We start from the raw sequence: 13,866 nt of genomic DNA, 5'->3' as shown, positions 1-13,866 counted from the left end.
ATTTTCCTTATTTAGGGCAGCCATAGTAGATCAACCTGCATTTGTGATAAAAAGGACACGTTAAAACTCCATGGGGTTAGACAATGTTGGGCTAAGAAAAGGAAAAGTTCTGATTAAAATGGCAAGGGGCAACTACCCACTGAGTCCCGCCACAACAACCCAAATCCCGCCAGAGCGGGATGCGGGAGGTCACCACAGTGGGATAAAGTTCGACATAGCGGCCTTCATCTGGGATGAACACCAGGCATGATTATGGCGCCTCTTTGTCCAGAACGCTCATTTTTCACAGAATTTCAATAGATCAGAGTCTAGAAAGTATTGTAGTGCCTAAATATACTATCATTCTAGGAAAATAATCCCTAAACAGTGTCCGAATATGAGTTTTACCCCAAGAAAACCTTTCAACTTCCCCTCACCCAATTCAAAATCATTTCGACCGTGTTTTCATGAAATCCTTACGACCATGACATTAGGAAGACGCTAGGAACGCAAGGGAAGTGTCCATGCTACGTTTATTTACCAAATCAAGCAACTTATGACCAAAATTTTGAATAACTACCCTAAGGCTATTCTAATCATTTGTTCAGCATCATGCAATCGTAGTTAAGTAAGTAATGTAGTAAAAAGAGTAAGAAGCAAGAACCTTACCTTGAAATTGACATTCGGAGCAAGGTGTTTGAGAGGATTTTAAGAGTTTTGAATGAGGAAATGGAGAAAATGAGGAAACCATTCCCCATTTTCCCCTTTACTATTTACAATCTCCCACTACATTGGGAGGTTCATCGCCACAGTGGCACCGCCTTAGCGGGAAGCCTACCGCTCTGGTGGGCCAAGCTCTGTAGTAGGACGGGTTCTTTCCTCCGTGTGATACCCCATCTCCCTAACCGCCCCTGTGAGTATAGAACCTTTCGTGCTTAAAATAAAAGAGTCACCACCCTTCGTGGTTCCGTGATAGCCCAATTCGTTAGTTTAGAAGTACTCCAAATAGGGTGCAGGTTTATCCTTTCGTTGGTCATTCAGGGACGAACGAGGGGTAAATTGGTATCCATTGTAATGATTTGATCCGTCGTTAATTAGCTAAGGAAAAATGTCGAGGAAATTGGGTCTCTTAGCCCGCCAGAGCGGGCCTGATGCCGCTAGGGCGGTGGTGCTCTAGCGAGATAAGTCGCTGCCAAAGCGAAATGGGCGACATAGAATATAAATAACGCAAAGTCTAATTTTCTCCTTTTTCCAAAAACATGAAAAAGAGGCGAGGATCACCCAGGAACCCTCAAAAGGCTGCTCTTAACTTGGGAAAGGTGGAGAAAGAGATCTCTAGCATAAGGAGGTCGATAGATTACAGATCTTCGGTCAAGATTTACTGTCCTATCGCTCGAAAACCAGAATTGGAGCTATAATCCTGTGCAGTTGCTTGACACGCAGGTAGTCTAGGTTTATAAATTGAGTCGTTATAAAGTCGTGATTCACTGCGTAATATAATGGTAATTAACGGTAGAGATCATTCGTAGGGTTTTGTGCACCAAAAAGAGATGATTAATCACATATTCCTAGGATTGCATCAGACGTATACCGTAGGAGGAAACCCTATCCTATGAACTAGTGTAGGTGATGGTTTGATTTCTTGTTTGTGTGATGTATGTTAGCTATTGCTTTATTGTAATGCGTGTATGTATGGGAATGTTGCACTATTGATCACACCTAATTCAAATGAGTATGAATGGATGATTGTATGCCATGAATCAACACTTGATTATATGATTTTGAGAATGTACATTGTGATTATGATTGTGATTGTGGCATGTTGAATGGAGCGGGTGTCACATTCTGACACACTAACTGGGATCTGATGTCACGTACCGACATACATATTGGAGTAGGTGTCATGTCACGATTTTGCACACTATTAGTTTGGATATGGGTTCCATGAGAGGACCATTGACTTGTCATATATGCTTATTAATGATAATGTGGAATTGAACATGGTTCCTGAAATGATAATTGGATTGTACATTATGTTCTTATATGTGAGCTCGCGGTGTCGTAAGGGAGTTGATTATATCTCATAACCAATGAACTGTGAATGGTCGAGCCCAAATTGAGATGTGGTATGGTAAGTGTGGACCAAGGGTTCCAGTGTTGTCATTGTTATATAGAAAGGTGGTCACATGTATTGTCGTTGAGGTTGGGGCGGTGTCATGTCGTAGTGTTGATAGTTGGGTTTCCCCCCGAAAGTGTAACACCCCAGGAAATTTTCGAACTAAGACTCAAACTGTTCTTCATAGTGAGAAAGTTTTTACCAAGGAATTTAAAATTTTCCTAAGTATTAAGATCACTAGATGTAACACCTTGAGTTCTAAGAAGAACTAAAAAGAGTTCATTAAAGTCATTCCTATGTTCCTTTGAGTTTTGGGTCAACTTCAAATGACCATAACCTTCGTACAGGATGAGTTAGGTGGGCTATAAGATATCAAATGAAAGGTGTTTGAATTATATTTCCAACACCACCGAGTTTGCTAAGTTTAGAGTTCGAATGAGTGAGATATGCCCTTTTGAAGTCAGGCTGTCCAGTTAAGGATAGTTACCCGAAAATAGTGAGGGGTATTTTGGTCTTTTGCTTACCCGATCAGATTTTATTCATTTTTAGCAGGGTTTTAGGAGTCTAATATGATTAGGTTTAGTTTTATAATCCTAATATATGCCTAGGGTTTTAGTGGAGAGTTTAAGAAGAGAAAAGAAAAGAAAAAAAGGAGAAAAGAGGAAAGAATCAAGGCGTTCGTAGAGGTTCTTGAGTTTTGTTACGGATTTTCGCCATGGGTTTGATCCCTAAGAGGTATGTAAGCTTCCATAGTATTGGGTTTATTTACCCACACGCCAATCATGTTAATTTCAGTGAAGTTCGTTCTCGAAAGTTGAAAGTTTGATGTTCTTGAAATTGGATTTCGTTCTTGAGTTTAGATGAGATTGATGAGTTCTTGAGGAAATAGTATCGATTTTAGAGTTGTGTTTGATTATATTATTGTGTGTATGTATTGAGTATCTGAATCTAAAGAAAAATTGAGAAAATAATCAGATTTAGGCGAATTGGGGTTAAAAAACGAAGAAGGAAAAAGCGGGCGAATCTGGCACTTCACTTCGCGTCGCGGACCTGCCCTCCCTATGCATAGAATCTTTCTCCGAGTCGCGGAGAGGTCACGGACCCCTCCGCCTCAAAATTTATTTCTTGACCAAATATTAAAATGCATTTCCGCGTCGCGGACTTGCTTCCGTACTGTGATTTCTTGTTCGTTTTTCATGTTTAGCTATCTAAAAACACTCCTAAACATCACAAGATCTTTCCTATCACAAATCACAACCTTGAATTCATAAATCAAATTTAAGGTAGATTGAAAGTCAAGTCTTGAGAGTTCTTTCGAACATTTTGAGAAAGTCTCTTTGAGTCTTTTTATTGAGGAGTCTTCTACAATTTCTAATGACTAGTTTCAAAACTTGAGCAAGTGAGTATGAGAGTGAGGAGAATGTATTCATGAGTCTACTTGGTCTTCATGAGATCCTTTATATCATGAACCATAACTCTTCAATCCATAATTCACATTGAAGAGAGAGTTAAGAGTAAAGTTCAAGAAAGTCTTTAAGTTCAATTGTGAATCCTTTGAGATCAACTATCAATTTGAGCTAAGTTTTGAGGAAGTATGTATGAGAATGAGAAGAGTCGTATACACGAGTTGTATATTGTTATGTAGACCCTCGAGTTGAGTCATTCATGCTCATAATTTCACATGAACTTCATAATTTGAACATCTTTGAGAGGAGTAGTATCTTTAAGTTCTAAGTCTTGAGTATTGAGTTCATAATCCTTTTGAGATTATATTCCTAATCGTGGGACTACTGCATGTTACCCATGAAGTCTTTGAGTTGAGTTGTTCATGCCATAATTCCGTATGAACCCTCTGAATCGAGCATTTTGAGATGAGTAGTGTCATTGAGTATTTCAGTTCTATGTATGGTTATTGAAAACATTGAATTGAGTCGTTCATGTTCATAATTCCACATGAACCCTATGATTTGAGTTATAAATTTTGAAAAGCTTTTTAAAGCCAACACTTGAGTTCTTAAACTGATATTTGAGAAAGTAAAGATAAGTTTTGAGAAAAGAGTTTTCGAAAACATGATCGATTAGTATGACAATCGAGTATGCCATCAGTGTATGAGAAGTATGGTATCTAGACATATCATCAATGTTTATATAGTATGACTTCCCGAGTCATCAATGATCATATTAAAATATAATTTTTGATATATTTTTGAGAGAGTTTTCAAGCATGAGTTGAGTGAGAGTAAAGTTGAATTCTTTTTCTTTAAAATGATATATGAAAACTAAGTATTCCCAAGAGTAAATGTTTTCACATTTAAGATGAGAGGAAACACCGATTTCCAGAAGAGTTTTGAACAATTTTAGTACCATCTCTTTTAAGAGAAAGATCTTTGAGTAATAATCTCAAACCACAGAAGAGTTATGTTTTTAAACATCTGAGCTAGTATATTTTAGGAGTAGTATTGAACACCGATATTGGACAGAGTTCAGATAACTCACATCCCCCCATAAACCATGTAGCCATCATGGGTAGAAAGGGTCATACTTTTTAGATGATTCCTTATTGGTTTCGGCATAGACTGGTGGATCCACTTAGTAGTTAGGTTCTATACCCCTGGCAAGGTATAAGACGACCCTGGCAGCGTGAGGCAAAACGTTGTGTCATCACATAGCTCATAAGTGATGGTTGTTGGTTAGAGAAACTCCCACAAACATTGTTTATTTTGTATTTTCATATACAAACAAAGTTTATATTGTATCCTTGCATACAAACTGAGTATATTGTATTCTTAAATACATTTAGTTTCTTTCTACTATTTTAAAAGGCTTCCCATATAGTGCATATCTTATTGTTGCTTTATATTGAGTTGAGTATACAATGTTGAGTATCCAGAGTTCAATATCCAAAGTCGAGTGTCTCATTATTTAGTTGAGCCTTATTTCACTGAGTTGAATATCCTATTATTGAGTTGAGCCTTATTTCACTGAGTTGAATATCCTATAATTGAGTTGAGCCTTATTTCACTGAGTTGAACATCCTATTATTGAGTTAAGCCTTATTTCAGTGGGCTGAATATCTTATTATTGAGTTGAGCCTTATTTCATTGAGTTGATTATCTATTCATTGAGTTGAGCCCTATTTTCTTTGAGTTGAGTTGGAGTATGTTTCTTTGAGTTGGGTTGAGTTGAGTTGAGTTGAGTTGAGTGAGTTAGGAAGAGGTAAGTATGTTTCTTTTCCATTAGTTCAAGCTTATGTTATGCTTTAGAATTCCCCTTACATGCTCATACATTCCATGTACTGAGCCATTTGTCCTGCATTATTTCATGATGCAGATACAGGTACTCAAGATTATCAACAGGCGCTTTGTTGATACCACATACAATTCGAGTTAGCTATGGTGAGCCTCCTTGATTTCAGAGGGTTGCACTTGTATTTTCAGTTATATCAGTTGTTAGGATATCGTGGGTCTTTTCTCGACTTCCATCTTTGTCAGTTAGAGGCTTCATATATAGACAATAGAGTTTCAGAAGTCTGTTCATTTATTTTCTTAAATGTTCTAAAGACTTGAGTTGCCTATTTTTGGCTAGTTGAATACTCCCTCCATTTAAAAAAAAGTGCCTTGTTTGACTTGGCACGTAATTTAAGAAAATAAAGAAGACTTTTGAATCTTGTGGTCCTAAATTAAAGTTATGTCAATTGTACAAAATTGCCCTTTAATCTTGTGGCCTTAAACATGCCACGTGGAAAGCTGAAATTAAAATGTTACCAAAAAAAGAAAGAGGTCATTCTTTTTGAAATAAACTAAGAAGGAAAGGGGCTCATTCTTTTTGAAACAAAGGGAGTACTATTTATATTCAGAGTAGATCATTTGAGTTAAAGCTTTGTATTTGAGTTTCATGAGTTTTATTCAGTTTTAAGCTTTGTATGCTTGAGTTAGTCTTCCGCTTGTAGTTAGCCATGATGAGGGTTTGCTTGGGAACTATCAATGGTTCTCAAGTACCGGCCATGTCCAGGGTGTAGGCTCGAGTCGTGATAGGAAGGGGGTAGTATTGATATAGGTAACAAGCCTTGATAGAAGTATCATGGGGTTACAAGTTGAGTGGTGTCGGGAATGAAGTAAAGGTGTGTCGTGAGTGTTGATCGGGTCAATTGTGGTCATGTCTGGAATCTCTCCTAAGATATAGACGGTTAAGCTATGAGTAAGAACGGAGAAGGTAAGGGGTTATAGTCAAGTACTAGTATGTTATCAAGCAATTACGATTATAAAGGTGGAAGAATGAACAGTCTTATTGCATGGTTCTTGCTAGTCGATTTCTTATCTTATGCGGTAGGTATTGGGTTGACCGATGATGCCTACCAGTATGTGTGGTTGTACTGATACTACTCGTGCTTTGCCTTTTTGGCATAGTCTGGTTGCAGGATCAGTGATGTTTCATAGGTGAAGACGAAGGCAATCTCTAACAACTTTTACTTTTCCTTCTGCATGGTGGGAGCTGCATCATTTATAATTTTGTTATGCCTTGTACTGTTAGTAGCTCTTGTACCTGTTTAAACTAGATCCATGAGGTGTTAATTACTTTACAAGTCTTAACTGAGTTGAATATCTTATCTTTGAGTTGAGTATCTTATTCTTGAGTTAAGTTTAGTTGAGTGAGTTGAGAAGAGGTAAGTATGTTTCCTTTTTATCAAGTTCAAGCTTATGTTATGCTTTAGAATTCCCCTTTCATGCTCATACATTCCATGTACTGATCCATTTGGCCTACATCATTTCATGATGCAGATACATGTATTCAGGATCATCAACAGGCGCTTCGTTGATACCACATGCAGTTTGAGTTAGCTATGGTGAGCCTCATTGCTTTCGGTAGGTTCCACTTATACTTTCAGTTATATCAGTTGTTAGGATGTCGTGGGTCTTGTCCCGACTTCCATCTTTGTCATTTAAAGGCTTTATAGATAGATAGTAGAGTTTGAGAAGTCTGTTTCATTTATCATATTAAATGTTTTAAAGACTTGAGTTACCTATTGTTGGCTAGTTGAATATTCTATTTTTATTCAGAGTTATTCATTGAAGCTAAAGATTTGTAATTGAGTTCAATGACTTTTATTCAGTTTTAAGCTTTTGTATGCTTGAGTTAGTCTTCCGCTTGTAGTCAGCCAGGAAGAGGGTTCGCTTGGGGACCAGAATTGGTTCTTGAGTGTTGGCCGCGTTCAAGGTGTAGGCTCGGATCGTGACAGTAATTGTACTATATATTATAATTATTATTCTAAAAATATCAATTCAGTAATCTTTTTGCTTCAAATTATTTTAGTCCCAGGCCACAACTCCTCTATATCCATACATTTCACTACATATGATATTTATTTATTTCACAAAAGTAAATAAGGAAATTCAAGTATCTATATCCTTTTGATGTTTATATTAACAATCCGAACCGCTTCTCTTTCTTTTTTCCATCATGACTTGACTTTCTAATTGTGCAACTACTTCTCCTGCAACTCAAATTATTTCTTCACCTCTTTCTCATCAAACGCTTCACCAAAAATTTATTTTTTGCATTTGAAGATTATATAAGCATATCATTTCTGTTACTTCATCACTCCTCCTCAAATTGACACAAACAAAGACATCTAAAACACCTAGCTTGAATTCCTTAAGAAGAGGAGAAGAGGAGAAAGAATCCGACAATAATTTAGGAGAATTAGGGGTAAAATAAAAAGGGTCGATATTATATATTTAGCTGGCCGGGTCATTAAATGGTTTAAATGAATTTTTTTTTATTTTTAAAAATGTTAATTTTAAACAAAAAATTTATATCAACATATTGTAATTAAAAAATTAATAAAATAGGTTAAGTGATTTTGTAAGTAAAACACTCATAGTTGAGTGATTTTGTATGTAAAACACTCATAATTGAGTGACTTTTGAGTTAAAATTCTTAGTTGAGTGACTTTTTGAGAATTGTTTTTTACAGTTAAGTGACTTTTGAGTTAAAACTCAATGTTGAGTGACTTTCTAAGAGAAAAATGCATAGTTGAGTGACCATTTGAGATATTAACTCTAAGGATAGATAACTTCTAGTAACCATAAGGGATGACCAAATAATTAACTCCTAATAACGGTAAGAAACCGCTTAATGCCCCACAGGTGAAAGCTCTAGGAATTTGTGAAGATGCAAATCATTATCTTCTCCTATCTTTCTTCGCTTCTTCCTCCTTGAATCAGTGTGGAAGATATGTGCCTTGCTGATTCTTTCTCCTTATGTAAAATATATGATTTTATATAATCTCAAATTTTATGGCATTTGGGTAATTCTGTTCCGCTATCTGTATAGGTCATAAACATGGCTTTATATACATAAGAGGATCCGATCTCGATATGAATAATATCTATTAGGAAATCCTCTATCAGACAACAATTTGAATCTTTTTCGTTCTTAGAGAGCATATTGAGAAATTTTAGTCATGTTTTGCATTTCTCTTTAATGTAAATATTACATCTATATTTGGTAACAATCTAGTACCAATAGGTCTTCTACATAAAGTCACAGACAATGTTTTCAAAATCATTTTTTGGGTGAGTCTTGGGAGAGTTTCGAGGTGAGGCTTACCAAAAATGCTTCGGAGCGCAAATTGAGGATGTAGATCCATAGGGCATAAGTCTTAGAATTTGGGGCGTAAGCTCCAAGCTTAAAAATATAAGCCCTAAGCGTTAAACTTACGCCTGAGCGTATGAACCTATGCCCTGGGCGTTAATATTTTTTTGGTTTTTGAACCTTTTTTGCATTAAATCATATTTTTTATTATTAGTGTAATGATATTTCTCAAATGGTAATTGTAATATTTTTTTTCTTCATTATTGGTTATTAATACTTTTCTCAAATAAAATCATATATATATATATATATATATATATATATATATATTACATGTTATTTATTAAAATTTATTTGTAAAATAATTGAAAGTTTTACTTTTGTTTATTTTCTTAGTAATAAATTAAAAAAATTTGAATATATAGTAGACTACGCTCCGTAGATCCGTAATACTTACGCCTCGTGTCTACGGGCTTACATCTCTCCCCATACTGCATAAAACGTCTCGCCTCACTCCCCGCCTTTTAAAACATTAGTCACAAACTGTACATCACATGTATTAAACAACTATAATGATAAATCAAATACAGTTTTGATGATCAACATAGTGAACCAGGTTCACCCTGCAAAGCTTATCATTTAAACGTTAAACTAACTGAAATAAAAAAGGAAGAGTTCTCGCGCTAAAAAGAAAGTTGGGTTGAATAGGAAAGAACATTAGCAAAAGAAGTCCTGCATGTAAAGGAGACTTGGCAAGCCATGTTACAAAAGGAAAGGTTTATAATTAAAATCGTTTCGTAGAACAAAGAGGACTTATCTCCTTATACACATTAGATTCAGACAAAGTTCAGAGTCTATAAAAGGACAACAATACTGACAAAAGAAATCGTCTTTGCATAATCCAGAAAAGAGAGAGCGAGAAATAGAGAGAGAAATTCATAGCGAAGGCCAAAGTGTTCGAGAGGTAGAAACGAAAGAATTCTAGAGTTAGAATTACTTTCGAATAGTTGAGTCGCATGCATCTGTTTTTGGATCAGTGTTTGTGAGAGTATTGAAAGTGTATGAGAATTGTAAACGAGAAGTGGGTTTGGCTTCTTGTTAAGGGTTAGATTTAGTAGAGAGATTGAGAGTTTTTGTAACCAAGAAGCGAGTTTGACTTCTTGGAGAGTTGAGGGTGTTTTCGATCATAGTTAATCGAAAGGGTAGATGTTTAGAGTTAGGTTTGTCAAGTTACTGAGTTGTAATTGTTGAATTAATATATAACTCTGTGTAGTTTTCCCCTTCCTTGAGTTAGGAAGGTTTCCACGATATCTTGATGTTCTGATTATTAACGTAAGTATCTTGTGTATGTTATTCAAGAACTTGGTTCTTGAATACTGGGTAATGTTTCTTCAATTGGTATCAGAGCAGGTCTTTTCGTCAAGAGATTCACATTTTGAAAAGAATCAATAGCAGCATCACTTACCCTACAACAAGGAGCTTCTCAAACTCGACCACCACTGTTCAATGGAAAGTACTATGGATGGTGGAAGAACTGCCTGATAGATCACTTGATAGGCAAAAACCCCAATATTTGGAGTGTAGTTCTGGACGGACCCACTATACCCATGAAGAAAGGAGAAGACAGAGTCACGATGGTACCAAAGGAAAGAAAAGAATGGGATATGTTGCAGACAAACTTGTCATTCAAAATTACGCAAAATCCAAAAAGATTCTAATTTGTGGCATAAGTCCAGACGAGTATAATATGATCTTATCATGTGAGGATGCAAAGTTGATTTAGGAAACTCTACAAACTACACACGAAGGTACAACTCAAGTAAAGAAATCCAAAATCGACAACCTAAATAGACAATATGAACTGTTCAGAATGATGGAAAGAGAAACAATCCAAGATATGCACACCAGGTTCACTGCAATCATTAATGAGATTTATTCATTAGGAGAAGTACTTCCTAATGGAAAGGCTGTCAGAAAACTCCTAAGCGTTCTACCAGAATCGTGTGAAAGTAAAGTAGAGGCCATCACTGAAGCACGTGAGCTAGATAAACTAGCCATGGATGAGCTCATTGGAAATCTCATAAGATATGAACTTAAGAAAAAACAAGAGATTGAAATAGGCAGTAAAAGAAAGGAGAAGAACCTAGTTCTCAAAACTACAACTTCTGAAGATTTTGAAGATGAGAATATTGCACTTATGACAACAAGGTTCTCCAGAATGTTAAAAAGGGGACAAACATTTCAAAGAAGAGGTCGTCAAAAGACAACGGAAAACTCAAGAGAACAACTATGTCATAAATGTTGAAGTCCAGATCATTTTATTAAATTTTTCCACTTCGGGCCTTAGAACATAAAAAGAACAATTCAGACAAGGCAAAGGATGGTAGAGGTGATAGATATATTCCTACAAACAGGAGAGTGACTAACCAAGAGGCTGATCTCTCAATGAAGAAAGCATTTGCTGCAATGGGAGGCATGTCAGAAGATGAGTCCGAAGACGAGGAATCTGAAAATCAATCCCTACTTGCAATAAAGCATACTAAAAAATATGACTTTCTTGCACTAGTAGCCATAACTGAACCAGGAGAGAAGGAAAATATTTGTCAGACACACAGGAAACAATTCAAGCCTTGATGGCTGGATCAGATTCTGAAGAAGAATAAGAAGAGGATAATCAGGACCAAGTTAGTCTACTTCACATTAAAGAAAATCTTGACTCTTACTAAAAAAGAAAGCTAGAATCCTTATTGCATACTCTTATAAACGCATATCAATCAACCTGTTATGAAAAATACATGCTAATGGAAGACTATGCATCTTTAAGAGAAAGAAAATATGAACTTAGAACAACAAAACTACCTTCTGCACAATAGCTAGAAGAATTGAACAAAGAGTTTAACTACATAATAGTAAAAAATGAAGATCTCCAAAAGAAACTTCACATAACCAAAATGGAAGCAGAGCCCAACATGCGCTGGACCAGGTCCTTCATACTTCTTGATAGCATCCAAAAGAATCAATCTACCACAAGACATAGAATAGGTTTTTTTGAAACAAAGAATCCCAACATAGACTGTTTGTGTTCTCACTGTGGCCTTACTGGACATAAAAGTTATGCATGCAATAAAAAACAAACTGAACATAAGAAAATTTTCATTTTTGTGCAAAGAATACAAAAAAGGAATAACACCAAACCTATTTCCACATAAAAAACCTCCATTCATGGGCTAAGAAAGATCTTATTCATCCCTTTTATAACAAACAGGAACCCAAGTGGATCTGGGTATCCAAAATTAACTATGTTTAATGATTGTAGGATTCAGTGGGAGAAAAGCCAAGATATTAGTACCGTGACAGCGCATGTTCCAGTCATATAGATAAAAACAAGTTTCTCTCATTGAAAGATTTTAAGGGTGGAAATGTAACCTTTGGGAATGAAAAAACTAGAGAAATACAAGGAATTGGAAAGGTAGGGCCCAACCTCAAATAAGCAATTGACAATGTGTACTGTGCAGATGGATTACAACACAATCTGCTAAGTATATCTCAAATGTGCGACAAAGGAAATAAAGTGATATTTACTATTGATGAATGTAAAGTGGTCAAATCAACCACTGAGGATCTGGTCCTCCATGGAAAAAGGCACAAAAATGTATACAAAATTGAGATAATGAGTCCAGGAAATTCGCTCACATGACTCAGTGCCATCATCGAAAACTCCCTTCTCTGGCACAAGAGGTTGGGGCATATTAGTTTTTCCACAATTAACAAGTTAATATCAAAGGATCTGGTTAAAGGACTACCCGATAAGAAGCTGAACAATGAACAAATCTGTGGTGCATGTGCTCAGGGTAAACATGTAAAATCCTCCTTCAAACCAAAAGTAGTAGTCAGCTTAACAAAACCTTTGGAGCTGCTCCACATGGACTTATGTGGAACAATGCTCGTTCTAAGTAGGGGAGGCAAAAGGTACATATTCGTAATTGTAGATGACTACTCTAGATTTACATAGACCATATTTTTAGCAACAAAGGATGAGACATACGATATGTTTGAAATCTTTGTGAAACTGGTTCAAAAGAAATTCAATAGTAAAGTTATCAGTATCAGATCTGATCATGGGTTAGAATTTGAAAACTCCATGTTTCTTAACTTCTGCGCTATCAATGGTGTTGATCACAATTTTTCAGCCCCAAGGACTCCACAACAAAATGGTGTAGTGGAACATAATAATAGAACATTAGAAGACATTTCTAGAACCATGCTAATATCGAGCAATCTACCAAATTCCTACTGGGCTGAGGCAATTAATACTTCATGTTATCTTATTAACAAATGCATGATAAGGTCAATACTGAATAAAACTCCATACAAACTGTTGAAAGGAACAAACCTAAATCTAGCACACCTTCGACCTTTTGAGTGTACCTGCTACGTGCATAATAATGGGAAAGACATGTTGGGTAAATTTGACGCCAAAAGTGATTAAGGTGTAATCCTTGGATACTCAACACAAAGTAAGGCATATAAGATACTTAACAAAAGAACAAATCGAGTAGAAGAAAGTATGCATGTCGTCTTTGATGAAGGGCAAAATCAAACTCATAAAGGCATGGTAGACCATCTCGATGATCTGGGTATGAATCCAGCAATGCCACCTGAGGAATACTAATCAGATGCGGATGGAACTGAGGAACCTAAGGACATACTAAGTCCAGCCATCCATGAAACTGAAGATACATCAGGAGACAAAGTAGCTGAAGAACCAGGTCCGTCAACAACGGATGCAACACATGGTGCTCAACCAAACAGTTGGAAATATCAAAGCTCTCATCGCATACAAAACATCCTTACCCCTTTGGACTCAGGAATTCATACTAGATCAAAACTTAGGAATATGTGTGCCTTTTCTGCATATCTGTCCTTAGTTAAACCAAAGAATATTAAGGAAGCTCTGGCAGACCCAAAATGGATTATCGCCATGTAGGAGGAACTAATTCCGTTTGAACGAAGTAAGGTATGTAACATGGTTCCAAGACATAATGACCGATGTGTGATAGGTACTAGATGGGTATTCATAAATAAGCTCGATGATCAAGGACAAGTCACATGAAATAAGGCCATATTAGTGGTACAGGGATACAATCAGGAAAAAGGGATCGACTATGACGAAACCT

The sequence above is a fragment of the Solanum stenotomum genome, chromosome 7 (assembly GCF_019186545.1).
Source record: "Solanum stenotomum isolate F172 chromosome 7, ASM1918654v1, whole genome shotgun sequence".
Taxonomy (NCBI): Eukaryota; Viridiplantae; Streptophyta; class Magnoliopsida; order Solanales; family Solanaceae; genus Solanum; species Solanum stenotomum.
Note: the sequence above shows the minus strand (reverse complement) of the source record.